The sequence below is a fragment of the Epinephelus moara genome, chromosome 20, assembly GCF_006386435.1.
Source record: "Epinephelus moara isolate mb chromosome 20, YSFRI_EMoa_1.0, whole genome shotgun sequence".
In the NCBI taxonomy this organism is placed as follows: Eukaryota; Metazoa; Chordata; class Actinopteri; order Perciformes; family Serranidae; genus Epinephelus; species Epinephelus moara.
Genome location: NC_065525.1, coordinates 29814231 through 29835151, shown reverse-complemented (window position 1 = coordinate 29835151; position 20921 = coordinate 29814231). Strand labels below are relative to the sequence as shown.

General features: G+C 40.6%; 1 protein-coding gene across 1 annotated transcript in view; it reads left to right on the top strand.

Moving 5' to 3' along the window:
* The first annotated feature begins 6655 nt into the window (after nucleotides 1-6655).
* LOC126407912 (tumor protein p53-inducible protein 11-like) overlaps nucleotides 6656-20921 on the top strand; it is a 47801-nt gene continuing 33535 nt past the window's right edge. Inside the window, exons 1-2 of the mRNA XM_050073185.1 lie at nucleotides 6656-6774; nucleotides 10309-10430. The gene's annotated coding sequence lies outside the window, so the exon portion shown is untranslated. The remainder of the gene's footprint in view (nucleotides 6775-10308; nucleotides 10431-20921) is intronic.

The window sequence follows — 20921 nt, the reverse complement described above, 5'->3', positions numbered from 1 at the left end:
TCTCTACAACCTCCTACATTTCCTGTCTCTCACCTAATTGCCCCTGCCTGCCACTCACCTGTAACATCCTCCCACTGCGATCATGGTTCCCTCTCAAATGTCACTATTTCCCTTGAATATACGACGTCCTGATAAACCACGGAAGGTTAGACGGCATAATCATGCAGGTGGGCTAAAATGCCACTGGAACATGACCACAGACCTGATTATAGAAGCTCTCCAATATCCTTTGACAGGTTATTCCAATAACCAAGATTATTAGTCTTATTAAGAACAAGACCCATCTGCTGTGTTAACAAAAAAAGAAGGTTTAAACAGTCACCCTTTTCACATAGAGATCCTGAGATATGGCCGCAACAAAGACCCTTCATTACACTGGCTTTGCTTTTTTATGTAGACCCAAACAATGCTAATATAATGCCAAACCCAGTGTGTGATTTTAGATAGCATGCTATTGTTACGTGAGCAAAAGAGGTGTGAAGGGCATGACGTTTAACACAACAGTGTGACATAACATAACATTGGACAGCGCTTTCTAAACAATAACAATGGCATAACATGGCAGTAACAAAAATGTATGGTCCTCGTTATAGCGATTGATCTCATTCTCTGCTCAGAGGGTAGGGAGATCCCAGACGCCATTGTGGACATTTTCAGTTGCGGTTACTCTTTTTTGAGTTAGCTGCTAACTGCTGCAAGCTGCTTTTTAAATTTGGTGTGTCGCACATACAACACATCATCAAAACATCACACCCGTCCAGAGTCCCGTTCTGCCGGCTGTCCCTTGAGCCCAGTCTCACTGTGAAGTTGTCAAAATCCGGCGCTTGGGCAGTGACTTGCGGCGTCAGAAACCAACGAAAAAGGCGTCCTTTAACGTTGGCATGATAGTTTAACAGCACCCGGTGGCATCAGGTGGAAAAGCAGCAGGACAAGGACGAAAGTTAAGGCAGTGAAAGTCCAACTGTGGTAGGCCGGAGTGGCAGTGGATGTGTCCAAGAAACACCGACTTTCACCCGAGAGAGTGATGTTTGCGTCCCGTAAGATTATAAAGCCAAACCTTGTTCTTTTTTCCTAAACCTAACCACGTGTTTTTGTTGTTGAAGGAAAAAAAATATTGAACAGAAGTGTATTTTGAAAGAAGACAATGCATGTAACAGGCAGAACTTGACACAGTGTCCCACAACGTCAACAACAAACACACCCAAGGTACCTTTCAAGTTGTATGTGGATGCGGAAAGTCCATGACCAAATATTAATGTGTGACAAGGTCGGAGTGAGAATGTGTTGGTCCCTTTTATACAGACGTCAATTCTGTTACTACCTTCGCTGCCAGCCTACAGGCGAGACAACGCTGTCCCCCCCATTCGGCAATTGAACCTTTTATACGGAATGGCAAGGCAGTATAACAGCGCGACACCCCTGCCTTGCACAGGCAGTGCGAAAGGGGCTTATATGTGAATTACTAACTTAAGTTTGGCTGTTATCAATACTTGAGATATGACTGCAACATCACAACTATTCACTGATCATGCTGTCTGTTCTGTGAACCTGTTCTTTCAAAGCTCCTCCTCGATATTGACTCACACCAAAAAAGGGTATGTTCTCATTTACTGCTCAAATCCTTTTTTATTAGTTTTCACATTAGGATTTTCAGTGATTGATTTTCAACATCTGAATTACAGCCTCTGAACTCACTTTTTTTACTGACCTACATGTGCAGCCGAAGGAAGACATAAAGCCACTAATGCTCAGATGAAATGAAATGTTGAGCATGGAGTGTCATATCAACATGTAGCTCAGCAGGCTCATAGCTGGGTTTACTGTATAAAATACTGTCTAACTCAATACAAAATTCACATTTCATCTAACCACTTCCTTTATCAAAGTCTTTCAAGAGCTACTTTACTGTGCAGCCACAGTTTTGCAGGTTGCAAACATGCAGCGGCTAGTTTTGCCTGCACTGAAGCAGCATTCCTGATAATTATCTAACACGTCACTGTCCCTCCACTGAAAACCTTCATCATAGTTTTCACTCAAGACTGAGCAGAGTCACATCAAGAAAATCTGACACGCAAATTAGAAACGTGATACTGATGCTGACAGTCTCTATTATTATTATTATTATCTATATTATGTACGACTGTATGAAAGGAGGCTAAATCAGGATAGTTACATATTCAGGAGGTTTGCTTCTGGTCGTGGTGTCAAACCAGATCAGAGTCACACGGTAGGGGTAAAAATAAACTTGGTTTGAACCTGCAGTTTGAATGTATGGTAGCCTGTGTGATGTTTTTCAGAGAACTGTGTGTACAGTAAGTTACCATAAAGCTGTTTTATTCAATGTGTGCTACTCCATCCTGCATGCTGCCAACCTCCGTGCACCTTTCTCCTCCCACACCTTTCATTCTGCTCCTGCCAGCAAATCCTCAGAGGTCCTTCCTCCAACACTAATTCAGCACCTCTGTTCAAAGCTGGGGAGCTTGTTTTATTAGCACCTATATGAGTATCCCTGATGCTGTTACAAAGGCAATTAAATACAAATAACCCTGCCATGTTCCCACAGCTCTGAAGACAGTGTAGAAATAGAAGGTTGTTAAACTGTAACTGTTCTGCAATATTAAGAAAGGCTTGGTGTCGAAATGCTGGGCAGATATTTAAGAAGCAGGAGACGCTTGTTCCACAAACTGGTCATTTGTTTCCTGAACAGATAGAAAGAAAGGCCCATGATACTGTACATGATGTAAAGGTGCATCGTATGAATGACACAAATGAGGATCATGAATAACTATGCACTGCATCTAAATATACAGATACACACAGGTATCTACACTCTGGTACATTATGTGCAGAATGTTTTGCACCTCAGGGCTATTGTGTTTTTGAAAAACACATTCAAGCCATTATCTTTGTAGAAGCACATTTCTCAGTGATTGAATGAAAAAGTGCAGTTTTTCTCAGTTGCTCTGGCACAACTGTCGAATAAAGATTATGCATCTCAAACCACTGTGTTAAATTATAAAACCCACAGCTCATTTTCTCACAATAGTGCATGCAGTCGTCATTGCTTTCATACTTCTTTCTTCATGTTCACAGTGTAAATCTCCACAAAAATACCCCAGTGTTTCATAGTTTTCAGCAATACTGATTGTGGAACTTCAAGCTCAGTTGTTAACTTATGTAATGCTCAAATTTTACTACAACCTATCATGTTTACAATTTTAGTTTACAGGTGCAGTCCGTGAAGCCTTAGTTCTGATACACAATCACACCACAGGGGATGATACTGAGTTTTACTGAGGAACCACAGTTCCTGAATTTCAAGCAGGCAGACATCAGAGAGGGACAAGGGGGACAACTATAAATACACAACAGTACGTCATGGTTTGGTCAGGGTAAGAGATGGACACATATAAACCTTCATTTAATCAGGTAAGTCCCGTTAAGAGCGAGATCTCATTTTCAAGAGAGACGTAAGTACATAAAAAAACGACATAAAACTACCAATTTAAAAAGTAACTTCCAAAACCAGACTGACAAACTGGTGATGGCTAACCAACCGAAAACCGTGTTGAAACACAACAGAAGAAGGCAGTGGTGATAGATGAAGCAATCCCGAGCGACAGCAACATCAGGAGGAAGGAACCCGAGAAGCTTGAAAAATACCAAGAGTTAGAAAAGATGTGGGGAGAAAAGGCAATAGTGGTGCCAGTGGCAATCGGAGCACTCTTGGCTGTGACCTCCAAACTGGGAGAGTGGCTCCAGCAGATTTCTGGTACAACATCTGAGGTCTCTGTCCAGAAGAGCACAGTCCTAGGAACAGCTAAGATACTGTGCAGAACCCTCAAACTCGCAGGCCCCTGGTAGAGGACCCGAGCTTGAGGAAGACACCGCCACCCCCATGAGGGTTTTGAATAGATTTTTGAACTGACCCACTGGAACCAGAGTATCAGGCTTCAAAGTACACTGCAGTGTGTTCCAGGTGTGTGGCGCAAAGAGTCTAAAATTTTTCCCAAATCAGTGTTTGTTCTAGGAACCTGCAGCACAAGCCAGTCCTGCCAATGTGTGTTATGTGTTGCAGCTATCCAGCAAATAAGTGACGTCAAATATGAGGGCAATGATTAAAGAAGTCCCTTGTAAATAATGAGGATACATGAGAGGATACAGAGGGAGCACAGAGACTACATGTAAAGACATGAAGAGAGAGACATTACTGCATCATACCAAATATTTTGTGTAGAGTAAGACAGAATATCATAAGTGAGGTACAAGTATTATCAGCAACATTTACTACAAGTATAAAAAGTTCTGCAGAAATATGGATCCTTAGACTGATATATTAAAATATCAGTTTGTTAATGCATCAGTGAGTGAGCAGCGTTTGGCCTGAGGCTGTTGGCCCTTTTTTGCAGCCTTAATAGTTTGGTAATTCACTTCAGTAGTTCCCAACCTGGGGGACTGGTGAAATGAATAATGGGATATGAAAATAAGGAAATGTTTCCCCTTTGTGGACCTCCAACAATTATTTAAAAATGGGACTACCTGAAAAGTTCAGAGGGGAAATCACTCACCGAACTGCTCATCTGAAACATGACAAAAGGGGCCTCTAATAGATGCTGCTTTTTAAAAAATCTGTTTTGAACTGGTTTGATCTTTGGAAATGCATATTATTTTATAAGCTCACTGTGTCAGATACATGTCAGTAAAAACCACAGAGAGCAAGAATGGAAAGAAAGAATGTTATATGGTACAGTATTATATCAAAGAACACATTTAGGGCTACAAAATAAAATGCATGAACATGTCAATGTATGGGCAACACCATTAGAACAACATCACGCCATTACTGAGTATGAAGCCACCACCAAGCCATTATGTCCAAACAATAACAACCAACAATACATTCCTTTTCTATAGAGGGACATGTGCAGCCTGTGCATACAACTGATTAGCAATTATAAACAAACAACTTCCTCACTGCAGCCGGACAACAATTAACCAGAAGGACAACTCAGACAATTAGCCTACACAAAAAGTAAACTGAAACAGCTCTGGACACCTCGGCGGGTGCAACAATAAATAAATAACCGGTATATTTAACAGCTGAACAAAGCATGATCATTGAAGTCAGCACAAAGATGCAGCAGCTACAGCCCACAAACATTAGAGCGAAAAGACAGCCTGCAGGGGTTTGCATGTTTCCAGCGAAGTTCATTGTTGTACTCACCTGTCTGTCTTTCTGTCATGTCCACTGTGAAGTCCTCCACAATCTGCTTAAACCAGTCCACTCGGCCTCTCTGTCCCATTGTGCTACTCAAAGTCAAAAAGTTCGAGCTGAATTAGGCTCAACAGTCACAAACAGCACAAAGGCTGAGCACAGTAGAATTTATTGAAGGCACAATGTAGAAGTCACAGCTGAAGCATTTTAACATTTAGTGTTTTAGCATGACCCAGCATGCACCTGTTCACCTGTGGATCTTGGGTGCGTTTGATTGGGTCACCCAGCATGCTCACCGGGTGGTGCTTTCAATTAGTCAACTGTGAATGTCACTGGTGGAATGGAGCCTACATTTACTGAACCATTGTACTTAATTACAATTTTTAGGTACTTGTATTTGATTATTTCCATTTCCTTCTCCTTCATTCTTCTACTGCACTACACTTCAGAGGCAAGTTGGCCAAACTACTCTTACTTAGGCTACTAGTTACTTTGCAGGTTCATATTATTAAAACAAAATATAAATTAACTAATTAAATAGGATGTTTTGTTATTTTTTATCATGGAAAGCTACCCTGCTGAAAATGAAGTAGCTGAGATCAGCCCAGTGGCGCAAGGAAGTTACACTATTATGACAGGCCTCAGTGCACACTATCATGCATGCACTGTCTTGACACAAATAGAGACTTGACACTGGACATCAACATACTACCCAGCATTCATCATTGCATATATAACAAAAATATCAAAGAAAGTAATCATTTAATTGAATTGTTTTTATTATATATTTATAGATTTTATATCTTATATAGAAAAAGCATATCATTTTGTTTTAGATAGCTGCTGACTATTTTTAAAAAAGCAAAAAGAAAATGACATAAATAGGGTTCCCTTTTTGAGGACATATATAGCAAATGGCATCATCTTTAAAATAATAACATTCTTTTTTTAATCATTTATTTTATATTTCCAAGGTGGTAATCTGAATCACTTGCAAGGGCCAACTCTCTCTATGGGCCCCTCCACCCCAGGGGCACTGCTTGCACTGTCTATATTTACACCCCTGGATTATCCCTGCCTTTACCATGCCAAAGTGATACACACCTGAATGTATCAATGATTATGATGCAGTGATATTAAATACATTACTCTGAAATGGGCCATTGTGCATAATGCGTGTTTACTTCTGCCACTTTAAGTGTATTTTGATGACAATACTTGCGTACTTTACTACTTGTCACAGGGTATTTCTACACTGTTAAAATATTTTACTTCTTTTACCATCACTACGTTTGAGTCTTTTTTGAAGTTTTGAAACTAGCATTTGTTTTCACTGCAGACATTAACGGTCTACTGCTACCTCATGTATTACGGTATAGAGAATTTAACGTGCGCCTCGGTGTGAGCTCGGGTCATTACGGTACAGTCCAGCTCCCTTGGATTGTTTGCTGCTCCGACTGAAAGCACGGAGCGCTGCGATGAACCTCAGCACTATCTGCCCTGCTCAATCACTGTTATAACGGCTGAAACAAACTCCAGAGACCTCTCCGCTTCCTGCTGTAAGTTTTCTGCTTTTAAATACCTTTAATACTGTCTGTCTCGCGAAGTACAATTTTACTTTAAGGCGCTTCAAGGCGTGTTTTTGTGTCTGTTAACGTCTTCAGAGAGTTAACGTGAACGTTAGGTTAACTGCTAGCTTGAATATAAGTCATTTCGGGCTACAGTACGTGAGTGGAAGAGGTTATCGACTGTTGCTGTGAGAGGTGTTTTATTGAAGTTGTTTTGTTGTAGTTAATGTGAATTTTCTTAAAAGTGTTTTAACATATAAAAAAGCCGGGGAAGCGAAGTTGCGTGGCGGTGAGCTCTGTCAAATAAAACAAATTATTTCCCTTCGTATCAATGGCATGTAACGTCAACGTCAAGTGAAACCCTTATCTTCAATAGAGGAGTAACCCCTTGATATATATATTTATTTATCTTTCAGTTAGCTCCATAACCGCATTAACGGTTGAGCTGCTACACCCCACCCAACTGTGGAGTTATTTAGCAGCCAAGGGTTAACATTAGCGAGTAACTAGTTAAAGCCTGATTCATTATTCAAAGTGACAGAGCTGAGCTTTTCCAGCTTTTTATTCCTATAACACATTTTACTTTTCATGTTTTGACATACAGTTTAACTCTTGAATAAATTAACTTTTCAAAAGGGGGTGGCAGAGTTAACTGCTTTACAGGTGAAAGTGGATTAACCGGTGTGGTAGGGCAGTGGGAGCCAAAATGTCTGTTTATTTTGGTGATAGAAATTGCACAATTAGGGCAGCACTAAGTATTGTGTCATGAAAAAAGCCAGTGAACTAGCTGTGTTTATCACAGGGAAGATGGGAGCACAGCTGAAATTTATTCTTTCGTCCTGATATTGTAATTGAGATTAAGTGCATTGATCAAATGTGGCTGACTGCAAAAGGAATAAGATGTGTTGGAATAAGCTTCGGAGGGATAGATCATTCTGTGAGAGAGTTTGCTGAACACTTAACAGTTCACATCAGTGTTTGGTGTGTCAAGACTTGTCCCAAGTGCAGTGAAGCAATGTTGCAGCACTGTCATGTTGTCTGTGTTTTGAACTGAGCTGTAGTTCACTGTTTAGCAGTATGCAGGGGAAAGTCTGGACTGCATTTCCCCTTAACATTCCTCATTAGATGACTTAAATATAAGTAAGCCTTATTCCCCACCTTCAACAGCTAATCTGAGTGATTTAAAAAGGAAGACAGACACTGAACAGACACAGCTGCTCGGTGCATGCGTGTGCATTCACATGCCCACTTTTGTATTGCTTCAAACATTTCAACACACAACAAAAGCTCACCCAAGATGCTGGCTTGAGTCAAATGGAAGCCCACAACATGAGGGAAGTGACATGGTGGCTATTGCATTCCTTAACCTACAACCTACAAAATGGGAAAAAAAAGTGACGTCAAATAAGGAGACAGATGAGTGATATTAAAGTGCTTACTTGGTTTGTCTTTTTGATGAATCAAGATTTTATTCCCATGGCAGCGGTCGCACAGTTTTTCTCTAATTGCCTTGTGATTAGGAATCAACATGTCATCCAGCCTCCGTGGGCGGGCGGGGGATTCTAATTGGCCGAGGAAATAAGAAAGATGAAACAGGGCTTCCTTCTCTGTTCTTTGTGCCCATGGTGACAAAGTTTTCAGCTTTGTGGAAAATGAATCAAATTAATGTGAAGTAGGCAGCAGCAGTGGATGTCTGTTTAAGATTACTGTGGCCGTGCTGCTGTAGCCATCAGCATTTTCCCTGCCTGTTCAACAGCATCTCTGTTCTTTTTAACCAAAGCAATCAGACCATTAGATGGTCTCACTGTTGACACAGTAGCACCCTACTCTCTGAATTCAGAAGTGGCTCTGGTAAGTGGGTCAGATCTGGCCCCATGATGACCTTTAGGATTGTTTTCTTTCTCCATGAACGCTTGTGACTGCAGGATATTGTCACCTCAGCCAACCCTCAAAGACTCTTCTATTTTTTTTGCTGCAATTTTTCCTCACTAATGGCTCTAATGTAGAGCGATGGCACAGCTCTCTGTGTCATAGAGGTGGCACACATCATCTTACAACTGTACTTAATACCTGCCTGACCAGTGGAAATATTACATTACATCATGACCATCCAAATTCAGGGGCACAGATTCACAGTGGGGTTACTGTTGGTGGAAACAGTTCTATATTTGCCGCAAAAACAAGTGGAAAAATAATCGTTTCTCTCTGCAAGATTTGCATGGGTCCCTGTGCACCCCATCATGGACATAGACAGAGTTAACCTGGTCTCAGTGGATTCGGGCTGTGAGGCTGCCTGAAAAAATACCCATAGAAGGTTTAGCAGTATGTAGATGGATTGGGTTTCTGTGTAGGTTTTGTGAAGAGGCACTGGGGCAGGCAGCGCCACCGAGCACATCCCTGGGCAGTCCCACAGGTCCTTCACACACACTTGGCATGCTGCATGCTGGGTAGCCAAAGCAGATGGTGACCCCTTTTTTGTTTTAACCCCTCAGTGATTAATTAGCATGTATGTTCACAATACAGTCCTCCAATTACACAACAAACTGTAATTCTTATAATTTTAATGGTTATTTTTAGTGTACACGTGCAAATGTGCAGGCCATTGAAAGTGTTAGGGTAGTATTTATGCCGCCTGAGGCACTTGTCCCTGACGGATCAGATACAGCAGCACAAAGTGATCTCTCTTTAAACAGTGGCTGTAAAAGAACCTTTGCTTGAAGACTTTGTTTTTTATTACTACATTTTTGATCCAGAGAATGTAGAAAAAGCTCAGGCTTATCAGTCACAGCTCTTAACTTGGAACGCTGCTGCTCACGTTGTTTTGGTAATTGTGGCCTTAGATGCGTTCTTAAAATAGCAACAAATATAATTTACCTCAGTAAAATGGTGGTAAGCTATATTTAGTTTCATCTCGCTGACTTCTGGTCTGTCTCTAGGGAAGACTGTGTGCAATATATTTCTGCCAATGAGGATGGCTTTCTTCTTGGCATCTTTGCTTTTTAATTTCCTACTGCCTGGTGTGACAGTGGGTTTGCCATAGGCTTTAATAATGAGACTACAGCAGCTGTGCCTCTGTTTATTTCCAGTGGACAAGATTAGAGAAGCTAAGACCATATGTTGCTTTTCAGACTTTGCTGTTTTATGGCAGCGATAGGCTGCTCAACTCATTGATTACATCTGGGGAAGACAGAAAAGCAATTCCTTTGTTGAGTGGTGTCAAAACACTGTGGACAATCTCTGTGTAGATTTCTTGGCAAGTCATTTCCCTCAGGCGTTTTCCAGCTGTCTGCATAAACTGAGGAAAATCACATTTTGGATTCATTATCTTTGATAATCCCATTACTTCATATTCCAGTGTTGTACAACATGTGATGCCATCCTTTGTTTGACTTTCTTGCTCCGTCTTTTGTTTACTTGAAAATATTTGTGGCTTTTATGCGACTACTCTAGTCTTTGTAATTTGCTGAAGACATATTGAAGAAAATACTTAATTTTTAAAACATGTGCTGTAATTTTCATTCACAGGTAAACTTTAGGGGACCCTGCAGGATATTAAGAAGAGCAGAGTAGTGGAGCAGCAGCATCATCTTCTTCAACTGGGGTTAGGAGTAAGGTGCAAACTCCACGTCTAACAGTATCTGTATTCGGTAAGTAAAAGTTTGGTATCTCTTCTCTGATTTAAAATAGTTTATAATAGTGATTGATTTGTCCGTGGTTAAAGATCTGCAGTCACCCGAAATGAGGACTATACCAGGCTGTGCTGGTCAGCTGTTCAGAGAGCTGCGCTGTGCAGAGTGGTTGTTTGGAGTTTGTATATATGTATTCATGCTCACAGTGGAGCATTGTGATTGTTTTGGCTGCCTGTGTGTGTGCGTGCTTTGAGTTTGTTTTTTTTTGTTTTTTTTAACATGGTTTCACATTTCCCCCTTGCCATTTGGACAAAGTCACCTTTCAGTTCTCCTCAGCAGCACTCATACATCTCGTCTAACATTTTCAACACTTGCATAGTACGTCTGGTTAGCTGACCTCCTGGCGACCTTTCACTGGAAGGACTCAGCTCCTACAGTGTGATGAAAGAAATGGTAATATTTCAGCTGCTAAATGTTAAGAGCTGAGGCAGCAGTTTAATCTCTCCATAGGTTTAACTTATCACCTCGGAGCCATACCTATGCGAGTTGCTTCCTATAATCCCTATCCTACAGGCGCTCTGTCTTTAACGCTCACCCACTGATTCTGTTTAACAGCAGCAGTTCATCACTGAACATTTGGTTTCCACTTAACTGACAACTGTTGCTAGTGTGCTGCATTATTGATCACTTAACAAGCTGGGTTCATTGAGACGCTGCTTCATTTAAAGTTACAATGTGTAATTTACGTGGTTGTTTATTAGCAAATATCAACTATTGCTTTCATAAATATATATTTACTAAAGTGTAATGCAATTCACATACAAATGGAAGCTTTATCATAGGCTTAGAATGATTTCTCTATATATACACAGGCAGGGCGCGGTCTGCTGGAGGCTGCCCTCTTGCGTCGCCATATTTGAATACAGTGGCCGAAAGGGATATACGTGTTTCGCCTTTCGCATTTACCTAGAACTTGCCGTCACTGGAGACAGAGAAGGTGAAGCTCAATCCGGGGTGCTTCTGCATGAACCTGCTTTGTACTTTTATGATTCTGTCGCACTTTAAATGGAGGACCACACATATGTTTTGCCCCGTAAGAGGGAAACCACGCCACCAAATAAAAGAAAAAGATCAGATAAGTGAGGACAGGACAAAATGCGAGTGAATATCGGCGTTGCTTATTCCAGGTGGAAAGAACTCCTGTGGAAGAACAGGTACCAACCTATATTTGCCGCACTGTGCCGTGACTATCACATAAAACGTGTTATTTTAGCATTACTGTGCTAACTTGAAAAACTCGTGGATGATGCCATCTCTGTCTGCGCAAGGCTTTTTGTCCTACGAGGCCACCGTCACTTACCCGACGGGAGGGGTGAGTGAGTGAGTGAGCGCGAGTGAGCCCTACAATCTAGAATTTGATCGCTGATGTCACTGTTACTCACCATTTTTACACACTGAGGCTTTAAGTATTTTCTCTGTGGTTGTAATAGAAAACTACTTATTTGGATAATGTCTTCATTTTGAAAAATGTGATTCTAGTAAGGAATGCAGAGCTGCAGTTGATGATTGTTTTAATTTTGATTAATAGGTTGATTATTTTATTTGGTTTTAGAAAATGTCATTTTCCCAGAGCCAAAGTTTAGATATTCACATCGCATCTTTTAGCCATCCAACATTCCAAAACCCAAATATGGTCAATTAATATACATCATAAATTCAGTGACAGCTGTTTTTGTCACCAGAATAGATGTCCTTGGTCCAACTCGGCTGACCTTTGTTCAACAATGTCTTTTAAGTGACTTTTCCTGTTGTGATGGTGCAGATACGGATGGGAATCTAATTCTTATGACGCAGCTGCCACATAGTTTTCGTCTGGATTTTTGCCCATGTGGTACAATCATGCACTCAGACCCTTCCAGGCCAAAATGGCATAGTACAAACATAAGTGGTCAGACTGATTGCCAGTGCTCTCTCAGCCAGTGGTGCTGAGAATATGCAGGTTTCCCTCCAAGAAACAGTATCAGCTGACTTTGCTAATAATTGATTGTTCTTCCTCCCCCATTTGGACTGTGACAACCAGCCAGCAAACAATTTCATGCTGAAATTAGACCTTATCCAAACTCTTTAAGAATGAGTTGTTCTAACTATACTGCATTTAAAAGGCTAAAGAAAACACAAGCACACTGGAACGACTAATAGTGTTAGTGCTGTGTAAACTGTTCTGTATGTAATTAATAGAATTCAGACACAGCAACACAATAACAGGTGCTCCTGTTTTATACCCTTTCACACCTGAAGTGCTGTGAAGCGTGACGTATGCTGGTGGTTTAATACATCCATACCTCCAACACATACGGTCCGTACAAACACTACCACTTGCTGGCATTGGACTCTCCCATATTTGCATTATGTATCTGTTGATAAAAGCATGCAAGATTGATTTGATTTTAATTAATTGTAAAAGGTTTTACTCCAAACATGCTCTATTACTGCATAAATGAAGTAGTAATAAATCACAGTTGCTGAAGGATGAATGAATGCAAATGTATGCAAATGCATGCTAACAACTGAGCGCCCTTGTGCAAAAATTATTGAAACCCAAGGTAAAATATAATTTAACCGTGGGGCCAACAATCGCCTGCACACAACACTCACACTCAGCCACATGTATTCACACACACACACACACACACACACACACACACACACACGTGGGTGTGTTGCTTTGATAGAGCCACAATTACTTTTACTTGACATTGCTAGAGAAAAAAATCCTCTTCCTGCCCTAATGTGGCACCTTTGACGCCCAACTTCCTTTGCTCAGTGCTTGAGCACAAACAAACACTGTAACACTGAAACTCTACTGTCTAAGGCCGAGTGTAATCATCAAAACATCATGCAGTGGTTATGACTCGCATGCAGTACCCGACGTAACATTTCCCCCCCACTGGCCCCCCCAGGGCCAGTAGATCAGAGTTTTACTGGCGCCTTCTATATTTTCACTGGTCTGACAGCCAAAAAATTAAAATATTTTTTTCTATAATTTTTGTGATTTATTATAAATGATATACAACAGCGAAGTTCCCCGCAACTTTGGGTGTGTACCTTTAGTTGTTGATTTGTAATGTCGAGCTACAAAACTGTTCAAAACATACCACAGTCGCTGTATTCCATGTTTTCATGTCATTACAGATGACATTTAAATTTACTATAGACACAAAACGGTGTGTGCTCAATTGTAAATAAATATTAGCCTTGTGTTAACAAATGAAGGGATTCTACCCACAAAAACACTAGAAGGCTTTCTTTTTATTTTTTTTTAAGATTATTTTTTAAGGCTTTAGCCTTTGTTATAGCAAAGATGAAGAGTGACAGGAAAGGAGGGAGAAAGGGGATAACACACAGCAAAGGGCCACAGGTTGGAATCAAACCTAGGACACTGCAAAGGACTTAGTCTACATGGTGGACACGCTCTACCAGGTGAGCTAGAGGTTGTCCCATGCTCGAGGTGTGGAGATAGAAATAAATATTTACATTCTTTTTCATGATTGTGACATATTCTACAAAAACAGAAATTGTAACTGTCGTTAAAGGTGTTACGTTGCTGTCATCATTTGAGTAGAGGTGCTGCTGGGTCTTTGTTGTCATCACTTACAGGTGCTTTTTGGATATTTCTGGTGTACTGTGCTGGTGTAATGTTTCTGGTATGATGACAATATGGCCATCAACAGATCATTTTCACTGTCTATTTTTGCTGAGAACGAAGTGCGTCATGATAAAAAAATAGGTGACGAGCTGAACCCAAAATGAGGCACAGCCAAGCTGCGCAGCTCAGTGCGGCCTGTGTTGAAATGAAAAATGAGGTTCCGGGACGTGCACATGCCGCTCAGGTAGGCGGTAGGCAAAATGCTTGCAACAATGGAGCAAAGATGCTCCATCTCTGTCACAGGCCAGTGGGCAAAGAGTGTATCCAATAATGCATTTCGCCATTCGCCCATGTGCATTTCATTGATCATGTGTTTTGAAAATAACGACATCACTCACATTGCAGACTCCATTGCGTAGGGCCAGTGGGTGGCCAATCAGCTTGTTTGGCATAAGTGTTTACTGGCCCCGGGCCATTGGTTATGTCAAACCCTGCTCGCATGTCCCGCAGAGTGAAAGTACTTTTTGACTAACATTCTATCTAATGATGCTCCTAATATGTACTCACTTCCTTCAGTCTAACACAGGAACTTTGATGTGTTGTGATGCCTATTTCTGAATCTTTAAAGGGCCAGTGTGTAATATTTGGCATGGTTTATTGTCAATCTGAATCTGAATCTGAATATTCTACTCATTAATATGTTTATATAAGTGTATAATTGCTATAAAATAAAATTTGTTTGGTTTTCGTAGATATAAGTGTATAATTGCTATAAAATAAAATTTGTTTGGTTTTCGTAGCCTTATAATTATGCTTTTTATATATATATATATATAGCAAGGGCCTTGCTTTAGAGAGGTCGCCATCTTGCGCCACCATGTATGTATGGCAGACCGAGCGGACAATCCAGCCAGCCAGAGAACGCGTTTCGCGTGTATAAATGAACCGACGAAGACAGCGGAAGGAAGGAAGAAAGAAGGAGGAGGAAACAGCAGAGAGTGTTAGTAGTTCGTCGATAGAGAGTAGTTTTAGTTATAAAGTTTGCGAATGGACCACACTTACCACGCAACAGGAGAGAATGAATCCGAACCGTCATCTGCGAGGAAAAGAAGACGCAACTTCACTCCTTGTGATGCACTTTCTGCGGCGCTTTTCCTCCTGGTGATATACAGTATCTCCCCAACGATGGTAGCAGTAGCACCGAATCCCATTCTGTGCATTCAGCCTCTCTTCTCGCCCGCTCAGCATCAAACACATGGAGTTCCTCATCTGTATGTTCCGGCTCAAACAGGTTTGGCTCTGGGTCTGTGTCCGCTACAAGAAACTCTTCAAAATCGCGTTCAAAGTCGTCCATTGCAGCTGCTATAGTCCGGAGATATGGGCTAGGCTAAATAAACAGCTGAGCTCNTCATTTACCCGAAGGGAGGGGTGAGCGAGTGAGCCCTGCAATCTAGAATTTGACCACTGATGTCACTGTTTTCAACCCATTTTACACACTGGCCCTTTAAAACTGCCCCATTGAAATTTTTAATAAATCAAATACCACTGCCTCAAGGAAAAAGTCTTCAGTACTCAGTGTAGCAATGCTTTACAGGGTTTTCCTAAGTGTTTTATTGTGAAGAAGCCACAAAAGCCACATATCTAATGAATCTGAACCCCAATTAGTAACATTTATTTACCCTTCAGCATTTATAATAAGATGAGATAAGTATATGATTCACAGTAATTAATTGGAACAGCATGTTATAATGTTGGGGATAAAAGTAAACCTTTTCGGCTTTTACAAATTTGGAAAAGTAGAGACAGACAGCCCGGTTGGTCACAACCAGTTGCTGATGTTTGAGAAGAAAAACGAAGAAATTTTGGGGACTGGATGGTCCATCACATATTATTTATGTGTTTGAACAAAAATGGCAATGTTATTTGTACCTGTAGAGTGTGCATGCTGCTCTGAATGTATGTTGATGATGGTATTCTGTATGCTTACTAGCCATTATTATGGCATGTCAAAGCAGACAGACTGTAAATATATTATGTCTTCAGGACTGGACAATAAGTCAGTCTTATAGTTTATTGACTCTCAGTGGAATCATATCTTGATGTTATCATATTGTGTTGTTGTTATACAAAATTCTGTTGTCCAAATTAATGATTCTTAGCAAATTATTATTAAAGCTAATGAACTGATTTACTTAAAAGTTTCGAATTAAATTAACGCTTGATCCCAAAAGCAGTAGAAAATAATTAATTGCATTGAAATATTTTTTATTTGTCCAATGTTTTTCACAGCTATATTGCCCAGCCTTAATAGTGTTTTAATAGTGTTTTACATCTGTTGACGTTTTATTTGGATGACTGCTGGCTCTGACAGGATTTCCGACATTAATGAGGCAGAGAAAATGAACAACTTCTCTGCTGCTGAAAAGTTTAATTTTCTTCTAAATAGATTAAAATCATGTAGTCACAAACAGGCTCTTGCCGAGGGAATAAACTGAAGCTAATAGGGCCAGGAGACGAATGCAACCTTTTTCTCCGATTAGATATTTACCTCATCATGCTTGTTCATCAGCCACCCTGTGCAGGCATTGATTTGCCACTGGCTAAGGTTGATTCCCTCATTTGTTTCTGTGTAAACTCAGCTTAGCCCTCATGGCATTTGTGGTGCTCAGTGAAAACCTGATTAGCAAGCTGCGTGGGTGTATTCACATTTACCAAGAGGCGACTTTGGCATATGGGAAGATGAGTTAACAATATAGACTGTGACAAAAATTGGCAGTAATGGCTCTGTGGTAGAAAACCTTTTTTAAGGACAAAATATGGACATTTTTAAGTTCTAGCTGTGGAAATACTCAGAGAAAACATCAAATACATGAACACAAACATATTATTCAGCAACAGTTTTATTCACTGCCCATAGCCTTTCTTTTTATTCTGTTTTCCCCTCTGTGGAAGTGAAAAGTGATCCAATTAGCTTCAGGTCTTCACAGACTGCTGCGGCTGTTGAGCAAATTCTGCCCATGGTTTTAGTGACAAGCTGTCTGACCTTTTTCTGGTAGTTTAAATATGGCTTGAATGCGTTTGGGGTAAAAGGGTGATTTTCCCTACATCAAACGCCTTACACTCACACACGCAGACACACGCCAGACAGAGTTTGGGAGTTGTTTTGAAGAGCTGTTTGAAAAAAAAATCTGCTGCAAGCTTTGGTCCAGACAAAACTAGTACCCACTGACCAACAAAGACATTACTAAGGCCTGTCTTCCTATTGGTAAAGTGGGCTCTGTCTAAAACTCCTGGTGTGCTGTGAGCCGTATCCCACCTCCTGAGCAAGTACATAACATTTCCAAGAAGTGATGTAATGACTTCTCAAACGAAATGACTGAAATTCTGTTGTGTGTGGACTGATTATTTTGCACAATTCGTCACTGTCCTTCATTAACTAAGATTAAATTACTGCTGTGTTATCTGTGCTACCTGATGTTGAATCGCATGCCTTTTAACTGAACTTTATTATTGTTTGAGAATGCCTCATATTTTGTGCAGACAAGAGGAAGGTTGAACTCCTGGTGAGGCTGTAACATGCAATGTTCCAAGTATTGATTTTCTGTCACAGAGAGCCTTTATTATTTGCACTCTGTCTGCAGCTTGGGAGAATGATGGACAAACCAATCATGGAGTCTGAATAGTAACAAGAATGGTATGTGCTCGTGTTGATTTGGATGCTGCTGTGTGTGCTGCACGGTTTGTGGAAGGTGCTCTGCTTACTGATGGGGGGGGGGGCGGGGTTGATTCAAGCATTTCTGTGATTGCGTCAGAGTAACACAGAAACAATGACAGTCTGATGAAATGGTGAAATGAGGTTCTTTGTTTTAGACAGAGGGATAGCAGGTTTGGAGACAAGGGTTGTCTCTAATAGAATGGGACTCATGAGAGAAGACAACCATGACCTGTGGCAACCAATTAACTTGAATGTATGTTTCTGCACAATGTGTAAAATGATTTAGCTGTCTCTTGAGTCATACTTGTGGCTGGCAGGGTATCAAACTTAAATACTTGAGCACCAGCCAAATTGTGTCTGTAATGTTATGTCTCTCTGCCCGCATCCTGTCTGTCTTAACGTGGTCAGAGACTTGTTTACTTTTCAAATATTTCCTAATTGACATGTTGTAAATAAAGACTATATTTTGTTTAGGCAGAGTTTTACATTTAACAATGGTACACTGGTCAGTTTGGTGTATTTTAAAGTTCTTATTTTGATTTTTTATATTTATTCAAAACATGTTTATATTCCCCAAACAAAGGCTATGAAAAATGTAGGGCTGCCCCCGGCTAAGAATTTTCCTAGTCGACCAATAGTCGTCATTTAGGGCCATTAGTCGACTAGTCGGCTCCATGTTAACGATATTAATTAAATTATATAAATGATATATTTTGTGCGGGGCAACACAATGGTTTGAGTTGAAGGTGTGAGAAAGAATAGTATCAGTAACATTGTTAACACTGTGCTACATTACAGAGAAATACAAAACCGTACTAATGAACCTTCATTAATATAGGCCTATATTTTATCTACAAGTGCACGTCACACACTGAGCGAGCCGCCTGTTAATGACGCTGTGGGCTAATGGGCATGTAGCTACTTCCATGTTTCAGATGATACGTCATGTTTGTAGTCGACCAATGAAGATGAGTTTACATATCACCTTGGGTTCGTCCTTCACCTTCTCAAAATGATCCCACACTTTGGATTTCCTGCCTGACATGTTATTAACTAGCCTGTGTGATAACCGCAGTTACCAGCCCTGGAAATCAGGGGCTGTACACATGCTGAATCTTTAATCGTCTGGAGAACACGAGGTCGGGAAGTGGCCGCTACTGTTGTGCCTTTTCTGTGCCAGCTTTCAAGAGCGTGGTGGCAGATTGCGTCCGAAGTTGCTGGGAAACCTTAACAGGCACCATATAGCCTATTTACCTGAAATCCTGAGTGCAGAGCTGATCTTCTTCCAGGTGCTGTTTATAAGTGTGTACACCTATCATCCGTAGGACAGATGTAAAGCTCTGAGTAGCCCTGCACTAACATGATCAATCTTTCCGTGTTTATCACAGACTGAATATTTATGGGAGAAGGGAATGATATCTGTCGGCTGTGATTGGTTTGTAACTGACTCCTGTCTGACTGCTGAGCGTGGCCACTTCCTGTGTCTGTCATTTCAAATTAAATTCCCACATGGTTCAGTCATGTAGGTTTTGATTTATTTTGACAAGGAGCAGCTCCTAATGGAGTTCATATTTGTGTTGTTTTTTTTTTGTTTTTTTTCCTGCAGCTAAGCAACCAATGATATCTTGACTAATGACCTTTTTGGTCGACCATTAGGGGGCAGCCCGGTTGGCATTGATACTATCACTTATCACCTGGTACCTAGCTATGGTATGACCATGGTTAGGCAAGGTGGCTTAGCATGTAGAATTAGTAGAGAAAAAAAGACAGCAATGTCTCATCAGTGCCGTAGAAGTGCTTCACTTTAGCAGATTTCAGACACTGAGCAAACTGCTGTGGTGTGCAAAGTAGACAATGGCAAGAAATTAGCAGCACAACACACCTGCTGCAGCAGCTGAGACACAAACATGCAGTAGAAGCAGTGTGTGGCATTGGTACACTACTTGGTATTGGTGACAAAATGATGGCCTTTTCCACCCTTCTGTCTTGGATGATTTAGATGACCTGTCCAAAGTCGATACTAGTCTTCTGTCTGCTAAAGTCTGAGGGAGGTAGCACATTCAGGATAAGTGCTGTCCCATATGTTTTCGATCTTTTCTTCATTGCTCTTGTAGTATGAGCTGCGGAACAAGGTGATTTGTCACACTGGCCAACCGGCAAATTAAATGTCAACATCATCAATCCTTGTTGGTCTTGGAACTAGTGTTGTCAAAAATATTGGTTTATTGATACATTATGATTCAGAATATTTGAAACAGTTTCAATACTCATTTTCCGCAGTATCAAGTAGCCCTGTCACAATGTTATCCACTTAATGAACAATATATATAGATATGACCTCAATCATTTTCCTGACTTCGATCTTGCCTGTTGTGTTTAGATGTGTGTTTCATGCCAGAATAAAAAGCATATAAATAGCATGGTTTTCCTGACCATTATAGGAATTATAAGACCATTATAAGTCCCAGGAAAAATGAAACAACACTTTAAGATGACACAGCAGAGCTTACCAGTAGTCTGTAGCTACACTTATGGAGTGGAAGAAGCACATGCCAGATAGTTGTTAGGTTACCAACAGACACAAAAAGTCTATAGTTTGTGGTTTTACAACTTCATACTCAACTCCATAAATCATTAGCAAACTGATCGGCTCACAGGCCCGTCTGTTCCCAGGGGCCAACTGAAGCATACTAGCCAATTATGAGGTAACTACAGTGTTATCACACATTTCCTGCTTGTCTATTAGTCACAAGAGGCAGCACCTGATTTTGTTTTTGTTGGACAAATTTTGTATGAAGTCTCAAACTAAGTCACTCTGGGCGGGGAGTAAAGAAATACTGGAACTGAAAACTTTTACTGCCAAAGACTTTTCTGAGAGGTTCATTTTTTTATCATTTTATTTTAACTTTTATTTTAACTTTATCGTTAGGGTTTACTACAGTCATCCTGCCGTCCTGCTACTAACCAAGAAAAGAGAAGTTGTTGTTTTCTTATTATAGCCTTGTTGTATTTATCTTTTTATTAAAAATTCACTTTGGATGTCCTCAATGTCAGATTTTCTCTGTGGTATTGAAAATAGCACAGATTATCGATATTTTCAAGGTGTTGTATCCAAGTTAGAAATTCCTGTATCGTGGCAACACTACTT